The sequence below is a fragment of the Ochlerotatus camptorhynchus genome, unplaced genomic scaffold, assembly GCF_037179485.1.
Source record: "Ochlerotatus camptorhynchus isolate MF236.1 unplaced genomic scaffold, CSIRO-AGI_Acam_v1.1 ptg000378l, whole genome shotgun sequence".
NCBI lineage: Eukaryota > Metazoa > Arthropoda > Insecta > Diptera > Culicidae > Ochlerotatus > Ochlerotatus camptorhynchus.
In genome coordinates, this window is record NW_027040866.1 from 232624 (window position 1) to 256642 (window position 24019).

Below are 24019 nucleotides of genomic sequence, written 5' to 3' on the forward strand. Positions count from 1 at the left end.
GCTTCGCATTGTCATTGAAATGTAAAGAACCGTCACTTGCGATACACGAAACTGTTGGTCGAAATGTAAACAATGATTCAGCGTGAAAATCAACTGACATTCTGGGACACCCTATAGAAATACGTGAATGTTGTTACAAACAATGACTAATTAACTACCGGCTCCGTAAAGCTAACGTAATTGAGCCTTCCATATAAACGAACTAAACAGAAATTCTTTTAAATTCTTAAGAAAAATTCCTTGGGATTCTCCTTGAAATTTAATCGCTTTTTTCCGACTGTTTGTGCTTATGTTCACCGAAGGATATAATATTTGCTTACTAAATATTATGAAGGATTCATCATCACAAGATGTTAGTGGAGACCGCATGAACGGAGGATAAGGATATACCGAGCTGCGGTCCAATAGAAAAATGTGGAGTTAATATTAGTGAGTGAAATTAATCATATAAAAATGATAGAAAAAGGTTGTCGACTGACTCGAACCACGAACGTTGCGATAGTCAGACTTGTGCTTTGCGAAGAAGCGCTCATTTCCTCTCATACTCGATTTCGTATTTTTTTTTTCTACTGAAGGGGAATTAGAGAGAACTAAGGCAAGTGTGTGCGTCGTTCTACAATATTATAAATAAAAAAGCTTGCTAGTACAGCCGCAAGAGTTCCACCAATCACCAGCTAGTGCAGCAGGTGATGAATAATATCCGAAGTAACAAAGCTGTATCCAAGTCCACAGTCATGGCCTTGTTAGACATTGAGAAAGCGTTTGACAATGTCTGGCACAATGGGCTTGTATACAAGCTTTGTAACTTCAACTTTCCTTTACATCTGGTAAAAATCACCCGGACCTACCTCCAGCAAAGGTCTTTTAAGGTATCGTTGAATGGTTGTCTTTCAGACACGTTTTCCATCCCAGCAGGAGTCCCGCAAGGCAGTCTGCTGGGTCCCTTGCTTTACAGCATTTACACTTCCGACATTCCTCCCCTTGGAGACGGTTGCGTGTTTTTCCTGTTCGCAGATGATACCACAATAGCGGTCAAAGGAAGGATGCCTCGCGAAATAACGAATAAACTTCAACGATGCCTTAACGCCTTTGCTGATTATGCCACCATGAGGAAAATCTAAATCAATGCCTCCAAAACTCAAGTGATCATGTTCCTCTATCGGCATCGGCATCGCCCAAACTGAAACAGGCTCCATCTTGTACTGTAATCATGGATGGCACAAGAGTTGACTGGTGCTGAGGATGGTACTTGATCGTCCTTTCGACACTAGGATAAAAAATTTACACGAAGAGACAGGCATTGCCAAAATAGATTCCAGAATTAGTGAAATTAGGACTAAATTTTCACAACAATGTAATATACCAGAACATGCTTTGATAAGCAATTTGTGTATAGTAGATTAGGTGTATATAGTAGTTGTTAATAGTAGTTGTTAATAGTAGTTGTTAATAGTAGTTGTTAATAGTAGTTGTTAATAGTAGTTATAAGTAGTTTTCTTTTTCAATTTAAAACAAACCAATCCCACCAAGGTGGTCATTCTCTAAAACAGGCCTGATAGGACTAGGAACTGTAACAAATAATAATTGAAATTCAAAAGAACTAAAGTTGGAAAGACGCATCTGTGTCACTTGATAAGTAATACATGTAAACCACACAAACACAAGAAATAAAGATAAAGGAGAATCCCTCCGAAAAATACAGCCGCAAGCATAGACAGAACACGAAATAAAAAAGATAAAAACAAACACAACATCGTCTAAATGGTCAACTTATATCATTCGCTGCGTAGGATGATAGGAAATGTAACTAACATTAAATGTCATACATTTTTGGATTGCGTGTAGGGGTATGTTTTGGTTTTTCAATCTTTAGGAGTTGCATTCGAAACGTCGAGTCAAGAAACCATATACCCCCGCTAATCTGAACGACACTTCATTAATATTAACGGAGTTCATTTTTATTTTCCACCTTATCAGTAGGCATAACATCTCTGATCACGCCTTCCTAAAGCCGTTGGTCCCCGGTTCATGAGTTGATGGGTCGATAGGTAGGGTCCAGGTGTGGGAGCTGCCTTCCTGGCACGTCGGTAGCATTGGTGCTCAGCACGGAAAACAAGATCGACGGAAAAAAACAAACCAAAGGAAAAAAAAATGCAGGTTTTTGTAAGCCTTATTTGATGTTTTGTTTTGATTCTCCTGTGCATTTAGCCATTCTCTATGCCATATTTTAATTAACATTTGAGCAAGTTTTAGTTTGCACGGCGTGCAGTTAAGCGGGATTCAAATTAAAAAGTGTTCAGATTGAATGCTGTTAGGTTACCGGAGGTATACGGTAGTTAAACATAATCCAACATTACAGTTATCTTCGAAATTCCTTCAAATAAACTGGAACTATTCTGAGAATACGATTAGCTAAAAATGCTCTTCTCGTAGTGTCACTAAGAATTCCTTAATAAATATACCGTAAAACGGGGTATCTTTGATAATGCGGGTAACTTTGATAGTATAATGTAAAGATTAAATTTACTCGTTACGCTTTTCCAAATTAGAAAAATTGGTTTCATATTGTAGCTAAGGGCATTTCCGTTGATATTGTATATAGTTTTTTTTTATATAGTATGTGTTACATATTTTACAAACATATTAAAAAACAATTCAGTGCTAACATTTGAAAACGGCGCAAAAGCCATTTGTAAACAAATGGTTTGTGGGCCCTTTACTCGCTACCCGAAGAACGCCCACGCAATCCAACAGCATCGTCAGGAAGCGGAAAATTTCCCCTACCCGATGTTGCTGTTGTGTCGCGTGGGTGTACTTCAAGTAGTGAGTAAAGGGCCCACAAACCATTGGTTTACAAATGGCTTTTGTGCCGTTTTCAAATGTTAGCACTGAATTTTCGTGTTTTTCGCCTGTTGGAAAAAGCACTCAAACCATCACTTATGAAATTTGTTTCCGATATATCCATCACAAATTCAATTTGGTATTCTTATAGCTTATGATGTTTTCTGATTATATAGGGTATACGTCCCTAACCTCGGTCTAATATGCAGCCATCGATTACGTTTTTAATCATAACTCATCAATGAATTTACCTGCAAACGATATTCTACTGCTAAATGGTATGCTTAGATATGCTTATCATGTCGTTTGCTATCAGAAACCACGAAAAGTTGAAAAACTTACTTTTTTTAAGACAATAACTCACGAGGGAAATGTATGTAATATGGGTCTATTGTCCCCAAATTGGGTCTATTTATGGATGCAACTTCGTCCTATCTTGTTTGATCCTCAAAAAAACGCTCTTGGTAACGTTTTCTGATGTATTTTTTTTATCACTATCACTGTTAACTTAATGCTCTTCATTCCTCAAAACATTTCTTAGAGAAAATTTTACGAAAACTACATTAAATCACTCAATTTAAAAATTAAAAATTAAAAATTTCGCTTATCGTCTTTTGACCGCAGAATATCTAAATCAGAACATTGTGATGTTCATTATACAGGTTTGGCAGAAAAAATCTCCCTTCCTGTTCGTTCCTTATCATCCAAATGCAAAACAACATTGTTGACGTTACTCTTATTGCTATATGCTGTCAAATGAATTTCATGGGCCATAGTTAGGAACATAGAAAAGAAATGTGTCCCTAAAGTTGGGTCCATGTTTTACTTGTGAAAACGTTGTTAAACAATTAAAATAAACATAAAATATTCAAACAGCAACTGTAAGTTTTACGTCTAGTGTGTATTATCAGGTAATTCCAATCAATAAATGCCATAATCAGGCCATTTGATGATCGTCAGTCAACCTTCCCATCTTAACCTTATAAGTCATGGCGGCTAAAAACTCCGAACATTGTGATATTCTCAACCAGTTTTATTACTTACGAGAGCTGAAAATGTATTGAAATGTTGTGATATAAATTGATTTGTGTGTGGTACACATTTATCAACCATCAGTGATCAATATTTTCCTTATTTTTTGTGTAATATTCCTTAATTAATTATTTATTTGCGTGATAGGCCGAATGAAAGGACTAGACCCACATTACATACCGTAACCCTACTCATTCGAAGTTTCATACTCAAAGAACTAAATTGTTTGAGTTTCAACCATATTTTTCTACATTCATCGAGCATTATTTAAGTAACCCCGAATCAAAAAAACTGAAGTTCGGTCACAAAACTAAAAAAATAGTACAAATGCTTTAATTTCCTTTAAACATCCATAATAATCTGGTACCATACACTAACGATATCATAGATGGTACAACCATACTACAAAAAGTTCGGATGATAACCCGAATTGGTGGTTAGGCGCTTCATATGGTTATTTTGTATGCGGGATATTACTGATGAACTGACTCTTGGATCCTCAGTACTTGTTTAAAAAATATAAAATTTGAAAGACATTCATTGCTGTAAATATTATTTAGAATATACTTTATAAAACTAAAATCAATGTTACCCCGTTTTACGGTACTCAGAATTCGCTTCGAATTCTCTTAAGAATATATCTGCAATCTTCTTTTTCAAAAGCATAATAAATCTGAATTTTAGCTGCACATTTGTGCCTTACAGTGATGGGAAAAATCCAGAAAATCCAAAATCAGGAACGGTCGAAAATCACTGCTGATCTTGAGATCAGCAAAATCACAAACATAAAATCACGGCGGATTTCATCTCAGCTAATCTTGAGAGTAGCAAAATCACACAGCAGAAAATCAAGGCTGATTTTGTGATCACAGAAACCAAACGGAAAATCAATAGATTGGACTAACAGTCAACGTAAAAATCCGACATCCACCGCCATTTTGAAATTCAAGATGGCGAACCAAAATCCAATATGGCCGCCTCGGACAGGGAATATTCATCTAAATCCATGCAATATGGGTATCTACGGAATGGGCTCGAATGACATCCGCCGCCATTTAGGTATCCAATATGGTTGACCAAAATCCAATATGGCGGCCTCTGGATAGGGAATATGCATCTAAATCCATGCAATATGGGTATCTGCGGAATGGGCTTGATAAGTGGAAGTGGAAAATTGACATCCACCGCCATTTTGGAATCCAAGAAGATGGACCAAAATTCAATATGGCGGCCTCTGGATAGGGAATATGCATCTAAACCCATGCAATATGGGTATCTACGGAATGGGCTCGATGAGTCGAAGTGGAAAATAAGCATCCGCCACCATTTTGGAATCCAAGATGGCGGACCAAAATCCTATATGGTGGCCCCCGGACAGGGAATATGCATCTAAATCCATGTAATATGAGTATCTGCGAAAAGGGCTCGATGAGTGGAAGTGGAAAATTGACATCCGCCACCATTTTGGAATTCAAGATGGTGGACCAAAATCCAATATGGCGGCCTCTCGATAGGGAATATGCATCTAAACCCATGCAATATGGGTATCTACGGAATGAGCTCGATGAGGGGAAGTGGAAAATTGACATTCACCGCCATTTTGGAATCCAAGATGGCAGACCAAAATCCAATATGGCGGCCTCTGGATAGGGAATATGCATCTAAACCTATGCAATATGGGTATCTACGGAATGGGCTCGATGAGTGGAAGTGGAAAATTGACATCCGCTGCCATTTTGGAATCCAAGATGGCAGACCAAAATCTAATATGGCGGCCTCTGGATAGGGAATATGCATCTAAATCCATGCAATATGAGTATCTGCGAAAAGGGCTCGATGAGTGGAAGTGGAAAATCGACATCCGCTGTCTTTTTGGAATTCAAGATGGAGGATCCAAATGCAATATGGCAGCCCCCGGACAGGGAATATTCAACTAAACCCATGAATATGGGTATATACGGAATGGACTCGATGAGGGGAAGCGAAAAATTGACATCTGCCGCCATTTTGGAATCCAATATGGTGGACCCATATTGCATGGGCTTAGATGAATATTTCCTGTCGGGGGAACGCCATATTGGATTTTGGTCCGCCATATTGGATTTTGGTCCACCATATTGGATTCCAAAATGGCGGCGGATGTCAATTTTCCACTTCCACTCATCGAGCCCATTCCGCAGATACCCATATTGCATGGGTTTAAATGCATATTCTCTGTCCAGAGGCCACCATATTGGATTTTGGTCCGCCATCTTGGATTCCAAAATGGCGGTGGATGTCAATTTTCCACTTCCACTTAGCGAGCCCATTCCGCAGATACCCATATTGCATAGGTTTAGATGCATATTCCCTGTCCAGGGGCCACCATATTGGATTTTGGTCCGCCATCTTGGATTTCAAAATTGCAGCGGATCTAAATTTTTCACTTCCCCTCATCGATCCCATTCCGGAGATATCCATATTGCATGGGTTTAGATGAATATTCCCTGTCCGGGGGCCACCATATTGCATTTGGGTCCGCCATCTTGAATTCCAAAATGGCAGCGGATGTCAATTTTCTACTTTTACTCATCGAGCCCTTCTCGCAGATACTCATATTGCATAGATTTAGATGCATATTCCCTGTCCGGGGGCCACCATATTGGATTTTGGTCCGCCATCTTGAATTCCAAAATGGCGGCGGATGTCAATTTTCCACTTCCACTTAGCGAGCCCATTCCGTAGATACGCATATTGCATAGGTTTAGAAGAATATTCCCTGTCCTTTTGATCTTGGTTGATATTGATGCTGGTTGATTTTGAGAATCGAAAATCACGGCTGATATTGGTGGAAAATCACGTGTGATTTTCGTGGTGATGATAGCTTGTGATATTGGTGCGTGTGATTTCAGGTGATTTTGATATTGAAAGATTGCTGATTTTGATTTTCTGATCTTGATTTTAGCCAATACTGATGCCTTATAAGATATTCTGCAATTCGGTACGTCGACTTCTCCTGTGAGAATGTTGGCATCAAAAACAGCTTGGGCAACAATCCGTCTCTGCTCCAGCGTCTACAGTCCCAGCAAATCGAGCAGGAAAGAATACACTGGAACCTCCATTTACGAACCAAACCGGGGGTTCGTAAATCGAATTAGGGATTTGGGATTTACTTCGTAAAAAGAGGTTTTTGACAATATTGTCAAATACACCACAATATTGGTATTTTTGGAATCGGGGAGACGTGTAGGGACCGGAAGTCCATACCTGACGCCTTTTTTTAATACAAGATGGCGGCAACCTGTTCATGAAAAACTGGAAAATACTGCCAATACCCCACAATATTTTCAGTTTTTCATGAACTGGATGCCGCCATCTAGGTTTTCAAAATGGCGGCAAACATAGATTTCCAGTTCGTACACGTAATTCTGATTCTAAAAATATCCATATTGTGGGTTATTGACATGATTTTCTGTACCCGGATGCCTTCACCTTGGATTTCAAAATGGCATCAGACATGGATTTCTGGTTTCTACATGTCACTCCGATTCCAAAAATACCAATATTGTAGGGTATTGACAGTATTTTCCAGTTTTTCATGAACCAGATGCCACCATCTTGGATTCAAAACTGTCGTCACACATAAATTTCCAGTTCCTACACGTCACTTTGATTCCAAAAATACCCATTTTGTAGGGTATTGGCAGTATTTTCCAGTTTTTCATGACCAGGATGCCGCCATGTTGGATTTAAAAATGGCATCAGACATGGATTTCCGGTTCTTACATTTCACTCCGATTTCAAAAATACCCATATTGTGGGGTATTTCACAGTTTTTCCCAGATTCCCAAAATCGCAAAAAAAAAAACTCGTTATTTGGAATTTACTTTGTAAAAAGAAAACTCGTTAGGGCAAGTGCTCCTATAGTTGCGGTAAGTTAGAAGCGTAAGGTTCCTACAGTTGTATATTGAGTCTCCATGCGCAACTATAGGAACCTAACGCTTCTAACGTACCGCAACTATAGAAGCGTTTCCCCTATTTGGGATTTACTTCGTAAAAAGAGGAACGTAAATCGAATAGGGGAAACGCTCCTATAGTTGCGGTACGTTATTTATTTATTTATTGACTTATATTTTGTAACTTAAGACATCTGTCTTTCTTCTGTTACATGATGATGATTATGATGATGATTATATCAAAGTATAACAAGCGCCACAAGTATATTACAAAACAAAAAAGTAACTGATACGTAACACAAACTGAATTACATTAAGTACTCAACTAAAATGCTCAATACATCCTCTCTTAAATGCAGTTAACAAATTTACATTAGTTAGACTATTGGGTAAAGAATTCCAGTGAACTACACCTCGCACGAAAAATGAGTTCCCGTACTTTGACGTGCGATGTCTTGGTAAAATATATTTAATCGACCGATTGCATTGTAAAGTTTGCAAGTTTCTGTGTAGATAACCGGGTTGTTTTGTTCTCGACAGGCTATGCAAAAATTGTTGTTTGTTGCGTAGCTTGCCAAAGTTTACCAAAGGGATGAAGATGTTGCAGGTGAGAAACTCTAGAATATCTACTTAATTTAAAAACATATCGAACACATGAATTAAGAGCCACCTCAAGTATATTGAACGTACCAGCAGATACATCATCGAGGAGAAAATCACATGCCAAAAAATAAGGAAGAAGAAGGCTTTTGAATAGTTTAATTTTAACATCAGTTCTAAGAAATGATGATGTTATGTGAAGTGAACGTAAACAAGCATAAATTTTTCCACATTGTGACAACACATATTTATCCCATCCAAAATTGGATTGAATACGGATACCCAAGCTAGTAGCATTATCGACGTATTCAATTGTTTCATTGTTTAAAAGCAAAGAAGGTTTTATTATATTTTGAAAAGAACTATTTTTGTAATAAAAATTGCGTTTGTTTTCTTTGAGTTCAAGCTAAGCATATTCTTTACAGACCAATCTAGGATCCTCTTCAAAGTATACAGTCAAAGTATACCTGAGCATCATCGGCAAACAGATGAAATTTACAATTCTTTATTACTTCAGGGAGATCATTAATGTACAATGAGAATAAGATTGGCCCCAGAATAGAACCCTGGGGAACCCCAGATGTTATGGAAATAAATTGAGAAAAAAAAACTCCATTATTAAATACAGCCTGTGTTCGCATACTTAAATAAGAATTAATCAAGTTTGCGAACTGATCGGAAAAACCAAAATTTGATCTGAGCTTTGACATAAAATTTTATGCGACACAGTATCAAACGCTTTAGAAAAATCTAATAGTAATAGAACAACTGGGCGACCCTTGTCTTCTACTAGACCTATATCATCAATTATTTTGAGCATAACTGTTTTAGTACTATGTTTCGAACGATAACCTGACTGAAATTGATTCAGAAGATTGTGTCAATTGATATGATCGCAAATGTTCATCTTAACATTTTTTTCAAATACTTTTGATAATGCGCAAAGGATGCTAATAGGTCGCAAGTTTTCTAACGTGTTCAAATTAGCCTTTTTCTTAATTGGTATAATTTTTGATTTCTTCCAAGCATCTGGAAATACACTTGAAGTTACAATAGTGTTAAATAAGTGTGTTATAGGCTCAATTAATAGAGGACAAATAGCATTTAAGAATTGCATTGGTAGCATGTCGACTCCAAGAGCATTTGATTTGATGGAGTAAATGGCATTTATGACATCTACTTGGTTTATTCTATCAAAATAGAAAGCATCGTGGTAAAACCCATTTGAACCCGTAGAACTGAAACTTCGAATATTATTATCAGAAAAATAATTGCTAAAGTTACGGTTTATTTCATCAGCCGTTAAGCTGTTCGTTAGAAGCGTTAGGTTCCTATAGTTGCGCAAGGAGACTCAATACACAACTATAGGAACCTAACGCTTCTAACGTACCGCAACTATAGGAGCGTTTACCCTACTGCGTAAAAAAAGACTTCGTAAACGAAGGTTTCAGTGTATCTCGATAACTTAAATTGGTATGGATTAGCCTGACATAAGAGGTAAAATACCAAAGAATAAAACCTTAAAAATGTTCCCACAATATCGTTATTGTTTATTAATTTATTTGATAAGGCTCAACCGAATTAACTTTACAGAGCCGAGGATTCTTGGTCACTATACAATACATCTTAAAACTATAGTCAAAAGGTACAATACAATAAACACTTTATCTTCCGCTATCCAAAAAGCCTCCTCCATCAGAACTGGAGCCGCTTCCAGTAGTTTCATTGTATGGCAAATTGTTGTACGCCAACGAGGGTCAGAGCGCGTCCATTGCAGCAATGGACGCAAAACGTGGTCAGCACTCTCACACTCATCACGAAACGGTTGCTTTCCAAAGTCGACGACGCATCGACCGAAAGAACTGCTGATGAAGAACAATGAGGAGGACCACACAATGGTTGCTGCTGAGAAAACAGACGATCGAGTAGCACACATCGAGAGTGGCCTGCTTTTGTCGACAGCCGAGTGAACACTGTTCCCACAATATCATACCAATACCGAATTAAGCAAATGCAATACCAAAACGATACCATACAGGTATTTTTATATTCATTTAGAAAGTGTTTTGCATGTAATTGTTTTATATTATTATTTGGTATTTTACCTCTTATGCCAGGCTGATCAACACCAACTTTTGGAATCAGGAACTGAATTAGGTATTCATAAGTTATTTCCTCCTGCACGGGAATCTGCATCGATCTTCATATTGTGGTAGGTTCAACGGATCTCACCACGGTAGCCGTTGTAGGGCAAATATCACAAATTTTCTCTGATTTGCTTCGAGCCTAACAATCCTAGATGATCCGTATGGGCACCATACTACAGAGATGAATTCTAAAATAGATCGAACCTGGACACAGAGTCCAGAGGAAGAGAGGAGGATTATGGAATGAATTATCGACATTTTGACTGCTCTAAAGGATATCATATGTCTGGTTTCCTGAGTCCAATTACGGGACCAAACTTTGATAAAAATACCTTTGGTAACATTGGTTGTATAACCTTTTGAGTTGATAATATCTTTCTAATTTACAGCCGAAACTAGAAGTTCAAAACTACCCAACAGGAATGGGGGAAATGCAGAATGAGTAAAACCAACTTTAATTTTCTAAATATAGGGGAAATGGCTCTAATGTTGGCCTATGGATCTAAGATTGGGCCCATCGCTAAAAATCTGCTATTTATCAATTGTATTTAAATGAACGCGTCATTGGGACGGTACTAATGGATATTTTTGGTTGCTATTGCAAATTTAGTCGATTGCTGAATTTATGTATGGGCCCAAATTTGGGACACATAGGCCGACGATTATATACATTTCCCTTATATATTTATTTCATACATCATCTGAATGAGTTAGTGTCCCTCACAGTGGTATAATTTTCGGTTCCATAGACTTTGATTTCCAAATCCCAATCAAGAACTATAGTTTATGTTAGCGATCAAAACCAGTTTTGTGGCTGCAGCACTCTTAATTGGAATTATTGTTTAGACTTGACTATTAGCAAACTTGAAAAATAACAAATATAAAAACGAGAAAAAAGAATGCTCAGCACATACAAAACAGTCACAAATGCACCCAATTTCGTTTCCCTCTAAAGTCAAATTCCATTAAAAATGTGGCTACGATGGGAAAAGTTTTGCCGTTTGCTTCAAAATGAAACATGTTATAACACAAAAACTCATAACTGAGTTGGGTGCCTAGACTCGGTGACATATGTGCAGTGAAACATGGGTGCAGTTTAGTTGCATGCATAAAAAATACTAACGAATGCAACGTCGAACGTGGACCGAAGAACAAGACAAACGGATCACACGAACTGGCAAGCGCTCTTTGAAATTGACAATAAAAGTTAACTTTTTCAATTAAAATAAATTGTTGAATGTTGAACATTACCGCCCTTTTGCGCCGCTTCAGAGTTCAGAATGCGCCTAGCCGATGTTTCGTCACTTTCCGGAATTACACAACTATGTTTCGTGTTCTGATAAAGCTATGAATACGTGGTCGAATGGACATGGATCAGAACAGTGCCTGGTGACGATGGTCAAGTATGAGTTTTAACATATTGTCGTCCCAGGTGTTTCCCATTTCACAATAAATGTGGTGCTAAACAAACAGAGTTTAATGAAAAAAATGATAGAATGAATAGTGCTCCAATACCAGCTTAGTAAAAAAAAGCGTATTTTTCCATTTAAAAATGTGCACAATTGGCTCAGTCTGGCCCAAACTGATTCACAAAACACTGCAAAGCAGTTTTTTTTTCTTCGGAGAATAATATCATGTTATAAATTATAATTGTTATAGATATGGTTATGTGATGTGAGCTAGTCCTAGCACCTCAACACGGCCTCTCAAGCAATAAATAATCTTAATATTATTCCAGCAATAAATCTCACTTTTGTTGGTACAGAAAATTTATCACTCACTTAAAATTATGATCTTCAAACGAATCAATTCGGTATTCTGATTACATATTAAATTAATGTAGCATGAAGTTCAAATGCTACAAATGTTCACTGTTTCTATTCGAAACGACATGCACTATCCCAAATCACTTGTATGCAACTGGTGAACTCATATCAAGATTAAATTATCCCTGCATGAGATTTCACTCGTTAATTTGTTCATCCGCTTACTAGGCGCGTAAGTTTTCTCATTTGAGGTGGCATGAAATTTGATCCGTGGGATTGAGTATAATCTCCCAGTAGGATTACTTGTCGTTGGAAATTTAATAATAAGAAAAACACTTTAAGTTAGAGATTTAAATGAGCTTGACAGATGTGGGATACTTGGGATGAAAAGAGATAGTATCTCTGATTGAATCGGAAGGTAATCGGAGATCGCCTTTTGATAAGATCGTTTTTCCGGTTTCCGGAACGAAGGTCAAAAATTGATTGAGTGGCCTTTCTGAGGAATCCCAAGTTCTTTCTCGTCCACTTTAATCCAACCCGTGGAAGAGGCAGAACTGTGAAGTTTTTTTGAAAGTTTCGCGGTGTGTTTGTAGAGGTATTTAAAATGTGAGAAGTGTCGTTAATTGTTCGTTAATTTCTTTTGATTAGGTGTAGTTACTATTGAATTAGTTAGAAGGCTAGTGCGGTATTGTGCGCAATTCAAGTTTCAACAAAAAGGTAAATTATTTGCTATGCAGTTTTGCAACAATGCGCTCATCCAGTTGATCAGCCGTTTGACGGCTTTTTGTCTATAGTTTCGTCCCTCCCCCCGCTCGGCATACCGCGCCGCCTCGTTATTACCACTACCCTGACCCCACGCGTCGGCATTAAAGGACCTGACTTCGACCGGAGTTAGAAGGTAGCTGCGCCGTCTATATCCAATGTGTTCAATTTTCCCATCCACGCAACGCAGTCTGTGAATAAGACAATCGAGACTCGCACCCAATTTGGTGAGTCTATTGTATTCCGTGCAGCGAGCGTCGCAGGAGCGACAGACGATGGTGAGGAGCAGTCGATAAAGCAGAAGCGTGAGTAGAACCGTACAATGTCCGCATGCATTCATTAAATCTGGATGAAGCGCCACTTATAAATAGCCAGTTAGAAAATCCCCAGCAATTTACCAGAAGATTATAAATCTATTGACACCGAAAAAATCTTTGAAGTTTGTTTTTTCAAATGGTGCCAGTAGATTTGCAATTTGTTAATAATTGACTGAGATATGGTTTTTGAAACATTTTACCGGAGGCATCGTGTTGGTAGTGTTAAGTTGAAGATCCGGAACATCCCAAAAAGTGGTAAATTCATGAAACTGATCCTAGAGCTCCGTCAATTTTTCGAAACCCCTCAAAGACGTCTTAACCGAATGAATTCAGAATTGTGACCCTAAAGAGTACGTAATGCTCTACCGGAAGATCCGGCACATCCATAAAAGTGTTCAATTCATTAAACTGATCCTAGAGCTCCACGGTTTTTTTTTTCGAAACCACTCATAGATGTATTATCAGAATGGATTCAGAGTTGTGACCTAAATATGGACTCAGGGGACCACATAATGGTCCTCCGAAAGATCTGAAACATCCGTAAAAATGGTCAATTTACGAACTTTTCATAAATTAACTACTTTAACGGATGTTCCGGATCTTCCACAGGATCAGGTCCCTACAATATGCTCTACAATATCTCCAAAGACATTAGAAAGTTCTTACTTTAAATTGCCGTACAGTCGGTGGTTGGTCCCAATTAGCGCAAATCCCATAGGTTCGTTTATTAGCTAATGCCGGATCGGCCGTATTATAGAAATCCAGTGAGAACCGTACCATAGGAATCCAGCATGAACGAATTCGTACTTTAAGAATGTTCACTCTAGTTACCAGCTTAGAGTGTAATGTTTCTTGTTAATGCTTCTTAATCGTCATGAATACCAACATTATTCACTAGCACACATAATTTAATAAAATTTTAGTATGCAAGAAGCTCGTTTAGTAAAGAGTGCCCGTCTTACCCCGCACTGTAATAAGTACGTACATTTTTGTAACTTTTTGTAATAAACAGTAATTAACAAAATAACCTATTCAAACCTTGCTACCACACAATTTCTATTCAAAACTGTCCAGAAAAAGACTCTGCATGGGAAAGATAACCAAATTAGCTATTTATTATTTTTAAATAGTCTTAATGCTTAAGGGGCTGGACTTACCCCCAGTTCCCCTACTAGGTTCAATGCATAATGCAGAAGTTATGAAAAATACATGCTTAGGTAGCAAGTTTAATTGGGAAATACGCCGCTAGATGTGCTTCACCTTTATATTACTTATGAGGGGTGCTATACCAAGTAACAATTTTGGTTTTATGAGGGTTCTGTAGACCATGACTCAGACTTGTAGAATGCTATAAAACCGCGATAAAACCAGCAATGTTGCTTGGGATATATCTCGTGATCTTAGCCATATGGAAAATTACCGTCTTGAGCAAAGTTGTTCAGGTGACCAAGTCCTTTCAGATGGTGGCCATAGTAGTTCCTAACTCTCTCATTACGCGGCGCTAATGTGCAATTATATGTACATAGTAATTTTATACAGCAACATTAATAGCAAAAAAAAAGTTATAGTGAGTCTAACAATTTCGTGATAATTGGTATAGTTCTTCCTTATCAAAAAATATAAGACCCGTATTTTTTATTGCGCCATTAGAGTGACCTTTTCCGTGTTAGGGTGGTTTGAAATATCTTTATATTTTTTTCAAAATGCCTGTTTTCAAAAATGCATAACTTCTTAATCTCTTGATCGATTTTTACGGTTAGCATTAGCATTAGCATCGAACAAGTTGCACAATATCGTAGGTGGTACGAATTCAAAACTATTAAGAGCAAGACGGATATCTATTACTCGACAGATAGTAAGTAGGAAGTAATTACTATCTCCCAGATAAAGACATATCCCGCTCCAACAGTTAAGGATTGTCCTGGCCACGTCCTTACAACTGGTAGGGATAGGAAAGGTATGTTAGTCCAACATTTACTTAAGAGAGATGCAGAGAACTCTACGACCCCTCATAAATGTCTCGGGAATTTAGGAATTTTGTTAGTAGGGAAGGTAAGCCATAGGATACACCCAGTCAGTGTTGCTGGCATATGTATTTTTTTTATTAATGTTGAAATTGCTGTCCGGATCATCTGCTGGAAGATAAGGTTGCTGAAATAAAATGAAAATATAACATAGTGAACTCGCCATCGTTGTCACACCCGTAGCTAATTAAACGGAAGGAAATATGTTGTGTTTTATCTTTTTTTTTCTTCTATTGATTGAGAGAAAAACTCGCGGGAGTGAAAATAATTGTACTACCTCTTCTCCCGTAGGCCCAAAACCTCTATGTCTTTTCAATTTGAATTATAATCAATTAAAGTAAACTTGAGTTCATGTGATGCACTCAAATTATACGAAATTTATTTCGTTTTCGTTTTTGCGGTGCTACACTGCCGTACACTGAAATAATTTAGGGTGTTGATATAGGATGCACCTTTGTTTAAAAACTAATGATGTTAAGCTGTCAAAGACTCGTGCTTATTCCTGTTTACACTACACCGGTGCTACACCGCAATAACGAAAGCGACATAACTGGAAAAAGCCCACCAAATACAATAACCATGGCAGAATCAACACAACCTTAATCAGTTTTTTCATACACAACCACAAACGAACAAATTTAATCTTATCTCATTAATTTTCATTGTTTTTGGCAACATTAGAAGGAGAAAAGGAGACAAACTATCAAAAGTAAGGAAAAGTGAACTGGTCGCTGGGAACCATTTTCTAGTCGTGTACTATCATTACATCTATACTTTTTTTTAAATTGACACTAGATGGCATTACAACAAACGTTTCAATTGGTTGTTGTCTCGCCTATCTCTACCATTCTATACTCAGACAAAAAATGCTACACTAATACAATTCCAGACGAATTTCCACATGATTTTTTATGTGACCACACATAAACAGAATCCACCCAGAAGCACACATAAAATTTATTAGTCAAAAGAATAGTTTGTTTGGTTACACATGGCTTTTATGTGTACACATATTAAGTATGCGTTTGACAAATAGATATAATTCGTTGATCACATTTCAAAAATTCATGTGTGGGACACATAAAAATAATCTTTGAAATTTTATCAGTGTGCTCATATCAGTTTACTCAAAAAGCGCAAAAAGTGTATCCACATACAAATGAGCAAAATTCCACCCAAATTCGAGGAAACGTCACCCACATTGCTGCAGCTTTTCCGGAAAATCTGCATCCCATTCCCGAGTAAACCCACCCTCTACATTTAACGCAACACAAAACTATTGTACTTAGCTTTTTTTGAAGGACAAACCATCCATTCCTTCTTTTTCGTCTTTCGGCCATCTTACGCAGAGGACGCAACCGTTTGTTTTTTTTATCGTATTGCACCGTCGTTCAGCCATCCGGTTCCTTCTGCTTCTCGCCATTTTCCTTTTTATTTTTATTTTTATTTTCACAATCTGCGCCAACTCTTTTTTTACACTATTAGACCTTTCTGAGACTTCTAACACTAATCTTTTGCATCAAATCACTTTCCACCGTACTTATTTAAGCCTTACTCATATCTTTTTTAATAAATTCCACCAAAAAACATTGGAATTATGATTTAACTGGGTCGGCTATTTTTTCCACTACCACTTGATCGGAGAATCTGGATTACCAGATCTCTTGATCGATTTTTACGGTTGACCTTTAAAATGAAAAATGAGATATTTGATTTTATATGAAAAAAATACGTTAATGATTTTTATTGATTTTCACTGCGGGGGTATTCAACAACTTCATATCTTAGTATTTTTAATTGAAAGATCATTTTATTTTTCATAACATATCAAGAAATTTGGTTTGTCAGAAAAGTCGTTTTTGAGATACAGTTTTTTTAAATAACAAATAATTGTTCCGCAATACATACACCACTCGTGCATGGAAACTATGAAGACACAAGGTAATTCACAATGCGTCTCCATCGAGTCACAGCAGCTGTGACTAACGAAATCTATGAGTAACTTACAAGCTGGGTGCAACATTCAGTTCAGTCTGGGGGCCAAGTTTAGATATTGCAGATCCTACCTTCCCCGAGTAGCACACTTTCATCACAATAAGTTACAGCAACTTATTTATGACTGAAATAAGTCGTACACAAGTTTCTACAATTGATTTGTGACAAGCGTGCTACTAGGGTCCCCCTCGTATACTTATCTAACATTTAAATCACAAGGGTCCTTTCCATGACAAGTTACGAAAAAATTCCAGACGGGAGCACTATCAAAATCTTTTTGCATGTTGCATCAGTACCTACGAGAGAGCTGTAACTCATAACTCGGTATATCACACGTTCGTAGGCAATGACTTTTACGTAAGCTGCAGCCCAGGTTTAGGTGAGCAAGTCCTTTTAGATGGTGGTCATACTCAGTGATGCAAAATATCATGACACTCACGTGACACTCGTCTTCGCATCAACCGACTATCGCTGACAGATCGTTTTGTCACGCAGTGAGAGTTAGAGCCATGGTAAACAACAATCACCAGTAGCGGCGCCGGTGGTGTAGTGGTAAGCGTGATTGCCTCTCACCCCAGCAGGCCTGGGTTCAATCCCAGTCGGCGCCGCCGGGATGTTCTGAGGCATAACATCTCTGATCACGCCTTCCTTCGGGAAGTAAAGCCGTTGGTCCCGGTTCATGAGTTGATGGGTCGATAGGTAGGGTCCAGGTGTGGGAGATGCCTTCCTGGCGTCGGTAGCATTGGTGCTCAGCACGGAAAACAAGATTGACGGAAAACAAATCAAAGGAAAAAAAAAAAAAACAATCACCAGTGTAATGGTCGCTGCTCACAAGCAAAACGTTAACGGTGTTCCTGGAAAAAATAGTTTTTTAGCAATAACTTTTTTATTTGAAAATTCTCATGAAAGTTATCTTCTAAAGACTTTTAAAACTCTTCAAGACGAATGTTTATAGCTGGATTTGTTGCCTGTATCTCTTATAATTAAAAAGTTATACACAAATATAGTAAAAATATGAATAAATTCAAATTGATTTTATACGAGTTTAAAAAATAACATACCTCCAATTTTTTTCATATTATTGAGAATAACATACGCCCTTTCAAATGCTGCAAAAAAACTTTTTTTTTGTTTGCCCCAAACAGAGATATTAACATTTGAAAAGTGCATATTTTTAGTATAAAAACGTCAATAACTCTTGATCGGCGAAAGATATTGACAAGCTTCGTGCAGCAAAAATTTGCGCTTTCTTAAGATCTAAAAGTTATCTCAACACACCTTTGCTGAGAAATTCGAAATAAGAAAAATAGAGCATAAAAAACTGTTTTTTTAAGAGCCACCCTAACTCAATTCAAGAAAATAGCTCTAAATCGGCCAATTTAAGAGATACAAAAAAGTTATGTTGGACAAAGTTGCTTGAAATTAGCTCAGCTATAACTTTGCGGAAGAATGTATACCTTAATTTATTCAAACGAAAAAGTTAGATTTTTGATTTTAATGATAATAGGAACTACCCTAGAATTCATTGTTATAAAAATGAGGGCCTAACTATAAGGAACAACTTTGTAGAAGAGACTTTTAGTCTAAAGTTTCAATTTCAGGCTCAAAACATATCATTCCACCTAAATCTGCATTCTGTACCACTGTGCAATGTTGCCTGCTGAACAGTTGATTGAGCATAATCGTAAGACATTAGTGGCTTGAATTATTGATAACTTTTGATGCTTACATTATATTGAAAAGTGGTTAAGGACAAAGTTGTAGCTGATAAAATTTTCTACGAGCGCAGTTATTTATTTTTGAACAAAACATTTGGTTTTCCTATAGTAATTTCCATATAAACTTCAAATGGTTTGTGCCAAGTCAGTTTCTTATCGAATGGGTTCAAATTTTGGGAAACTAATCAGGACCTGATTTGGAACCGTTTGAGCACAGTGGAGCGAAAATTTCAAAATTTGCATCAGTCTAATGGTCATGGAGAGAGCTTCGACGAGCACATTGATAGGAATGTACAAAGCGTTACTACCATCAGGTGTTTGACGATCGTGATTGTGATATGTCGCAACTCTGTTCATACTAGTTTACAACTCTCTCGCTACGTGATGCTAAAGTGCATGTGCGCCTCCTGAATTTGCTATGTCTTGAAAGCCTGCCCATAACGGATATGGCTGTGCAATGTGAATATTTGCGCAACAAGGGTGACGAATAGAGGTCAAAAATTGAAGTTGTACGCCAGTTTGGAATCCAAGATGGCGACCATTGGTTTTAGAAATACTGTCAAATACCATAGAATACAGTCTTTCCGGAACAGGAATGACTTGTAGAGGTTAAAATCAAAGACTTCATATCAAGAAGGCTGGCAACTTTGCCAGAATCCATGCGACAGACACAATAACTCTGCGCTGGAGTGAAGGTGGAAACAACGCATAGAAAAAATCAGTCCGCATCGTGCTCTCTTGCCGTGCGGATCTATTTGCTTTTTACTTAAGGAAGTGTTACTACTACCTAAAGCTACAACAAATTTAAACAGCACTTTTCAGTGCTCAACCTGTAAAAAATTTCTACCTTGTTCAACTCTTATTCCTCTTCGATCCTTGTTTGGACCCTACCCGAGGTAATCCTTCTTGGATATCGATTTGGAAAATTCCTCTTCGGTCCTTCAGATTCTTATAGTAATCTGCTTGGAAGTCGATTTGGATAAAAATTTACTGCCGCCATGGCGCCTAAACGCAAAAGAAAGGGGCAAACTCTTGACCCCCCTTCTGATGAAATTAATTTGAGTAATCAATTTGATTTGCTCACGGATGATGAGAATGATCCATCATCCAAGAAAAATTCTAGTAAACTTTCCCGGCTTAATGCCAAGAAGGAAAAGATTCCCCCTATTGTGATAACCACTAGCGATTTCCATGCTCTTCGTATGGAACTTTTGAATTTCGTGAAAGTTAAGTTTTCACTACAAATTGGACGTCGGGGTGAATGCCGTGTATTGGCTGAAACCTTGGACGGATTTAAATGTCTTCTCAAGTATCTTACTGAGAAGAAGCACAAATTTTTTACTTACGACACCAAAACTGAACGTGTGTTCAAGGTTGTCATGAAAGGACTGCCCAGTGGTGAATCCCTGGATCAGATCAAAGATGAACTGGCAAAATTACTTGGAGTTGTGCCACTCCAAGTAATCAAAATGAAAATGAAATCCCGTCCTGGCGATTCGCGCAACGGGATTTCTAATGATTTTTATTTAGTTCACTTCAAGTCTAGTGAACTAAACAACCTTAAGGCCTTAGAAAAAGCTAGCCTTATGCTCCATGTCCGAGTGAAGTGGGAACACTTCAGGAAGACTGGAGGAAATTTCCAAAACCTCACCCAGTGCCGTAAGTGCCAGGGATGGGGTCACGGAACTAAAAATTGCTACATGCCAGCTAAATGCATGAATTGTGGTGATTCCTCTCACGCAAAGGACGACTGTCCTGTGAAGGAAGATCCTAAGAAATTTAAATGTTCAAATTGTGGTGAAAACCACAAATCCAATTTTTGGGAATGTAAGACTCGCAAAGCGATCCTACAATCTCGTTCTAACCGTCAGGTAGGAAATGCTCCACGTTTCCGACCAGGTACAAATTCCTCTGCTGTTAACAACGGTCAGCGAGGAACAAATTCTACATTCGTACCCGTAGGTACAAATATCTCCCCTGCTTCAAATGTTTCATCTGTACCTACTCCCCTCGCTGCTAACAATGTTCAGCGAGTTAATGGAGCTACCTATGCTGCTATTGCAGCGGGTAGAAATCAAAATACTAACCAAAGTAATACTAACGGAAATTTTGACAATTTTGACTTAGGAAGCATTACTGCCCCCAAAATGGAATTTTTACAGAATTCATTAATTGACATGATTTCTGATATGCTTAAATCTAACTCCATGTTTGATGCTATTCAAACTGGAGTAAAATTTGCAAATAATATTGTCATGACTTTAAAATTCAGTAATGGATTTTAAAGCATTAAATATTGTAAATTGGAATGCTCGATCTCTTAAAGATAATGAAGACGAGCTATTTAACTTTTTGAGAGTTCATAACGTGCATATTGCCGTTATAACTGAAACGTTCCTTAAACCTGCCCATAAGGTTAAGAAGGACGCAAATTACTTGATTTATAGAAATGATCGTCTTGATGGACCCTGTGGTGGCGTTGCCATCATTATTCATAGACGAATCAAACATAAAATTCTTTCTTCATTTGAAACCAAAGTTTTTGAAACTTTGGGAGTTTCTGTTGAAACAAAATTTGGACAACTTACGTTTATAGCTGCCTATTTGCCATTCCAATGCGTAGGCCAGCAAAAGAATTTTCTCAAGGGTGACCTCCAGAAACTTACCCGTCATAGGTCTAAATTCTTCATTATTGGTGATTTTAATGCAAAACACCGCTCATGGAATAATGCTCAAAGCAATTCCAATGGTAATATTCTGTTTGATGATTGTTCTGCAGGTTATTACACTATTCAATATCCAAACAGCCCAACATGCTTTTCTTCTGCAAGAAATCCCTCCACTATTGATTTGGTCTTAACTGATTCATGTCAACTTTGTAGCCAATTGGTTACCCATGCTGACTTCGGTTCTGATCACCTTCCAGTAACTTTTGAAATATCCCAAGAAATAATTTGTAATCCCAACAGTTCTACTTTCAATTACCATAGAGCTGATTGGGAGCAGTATCGAACATTTATGGAATATAACTTCGATCCAAACATTCCTTTGCAAACCAAAGATGAAATTAATTATGCTCTTGAATCTCTGACTACTTCTATAGTTGAAGCAAGAGCTGCCTCAGTACCAAAATGCGAGGTTAAATTCGATTCAATTATAATAGACGATGATCTTCAGCTCTTGATCCGTCTTAAAAATGTCCGTAGGAGACAATATCAAAGAACACGCGATCCTGCCATGAAAGTTATCTGGCGGGATTTGCAAAAACAAATTAAAAAGCGATTCTCTGCCCTGAGGACCAAAACTTTTGAAAATAATATTTCTAAATTAGACCCGAGTTCCAAACCCTTTTGGAAACTCACAAAAATTTTGAAAAAACCTCAAAAGCCTATTCCAGCGCTTAAAGAAGGTGGTAAAATTTTGATCACAAATTTGGAAAAAGCTCAGAAACTTGCTAAGCAATTCGAGAGTTCCCATAATTTCAGTTTGGGTCTTACTAGTCCTATTGAGAATCAGGTTGCTCGGGATTTTCTGAATATTTTCTCTCGGGAAAATATTTTTGATGATTCCTGGGGGACTGATTTGGACGAAGTAAGGTCTATAACTAAAAAGTTTCAAAATATGAAAGCTCCAGGTGATGATGGAATTTTCTATATCCTCATCAAAAAACTTCCAGAGAGTACCTTGTCTTTCTTGGTAAAATTCTTTAACAGATGTTTCCATTTGGCATACTTTCCTGATAAATGGAAAAATGCAAAAGTTGTTCCAATTTTGAAGCCGGATAAAAATCCAGCTGAAGCTTCTAGCTACCGCCCAATAAGTTTGCTTTCTTCAATAAGTAAACTTTTCGAAAAGATAATTTTGAATAGAATGATGCTTCACATCAATACGAACTCAATTTTTGCAGATGAGCAGTTTGGATTTCGCCATGGGCATTCAACTACTCATCAACTCTTAAGAGTTACCAATTTAATTCGTTCAAACAAATCTGAAGGCCACTCAACTGGAGTTGCTCTTCTAGACATAGAAAAAGCATTCGACAGTGTTTGGCATGAAGGTTTGATTGCTAAATTGAAAAAGTTTAATTTTCCACTTTATATTATAAAATTAGTTCAAAATTATTTAACTGACAGAACTCTGCAGGTAAATTATCAAAATTCCAAATCTAATCGACTACCTGTTAGAGCAGGAGTTCCTCAGGGTAGCATTCTTGGGCCTATATTGTATAAAATTTTCACTTCGGACTTCCCTGATTTGCCTCAGGGTTGCTACAAATCTTTGTTCGCTGATGACACAGGCATTTCCGCTAAAGGAAGAAGTCTTCGTGTTATTTGCAGCAGACTGCAGAAAAGTTTAGATAGTTTCTCTTCTTATTTACAAAAATGGAAGATTTCTCCCAACGCTTCCAAAACTCAACTTATAATATTTCCACATAAGCCTAGAGCTTCGTTTTTGAAACCTAGTAGTAGTCACATAGTCACTATGAACGGAGTTCCTATTTCCTGGTCAAACCAAGTGAAATATCTTGGATTAATACTTGACCAAAAATTAACTTTTAAAGATCACATTGAGGGCATTCAAGCCAAATGTAACAAATATATAAAATGTTTGTATCCTCTTATAAACAGGAAATCCAAACTTTGCCTGACGAATAAACTTCTAATATTTAAACAAGTTTTTAGACCGGCCATGCTTTACGCTGTGCCAATATGGTCTAGTTGCTGCACTACCAGGAAAAAAGCACTTCAAAGGATTCAGGATAAAATTCTGAAAATGATTTTGAAGTTGCCTCCCTGGTACAGTACAACCGAAGTACATAGAATTTCGAATGTTGAGACTTTAGCACAAATGTCCAACAAAATAATTAATAATTTCAGGCAAA

General features: G+C 37.5%; 1 protein-coding gene across 1 annotated transcript in view; it reads right to left on the reverse strand.

Annotated features, from left to right (window-relative positions):
• Positions 1-24019, reverse strand: part of LOC135710314 (general odorant-binding protein 56a-like) — a 409005-nt gene that overhangs the window by 218488 nt on the left and 166498 nt on the right. The gene's annotated exons all lie outside the window — the stretch shown is intronic.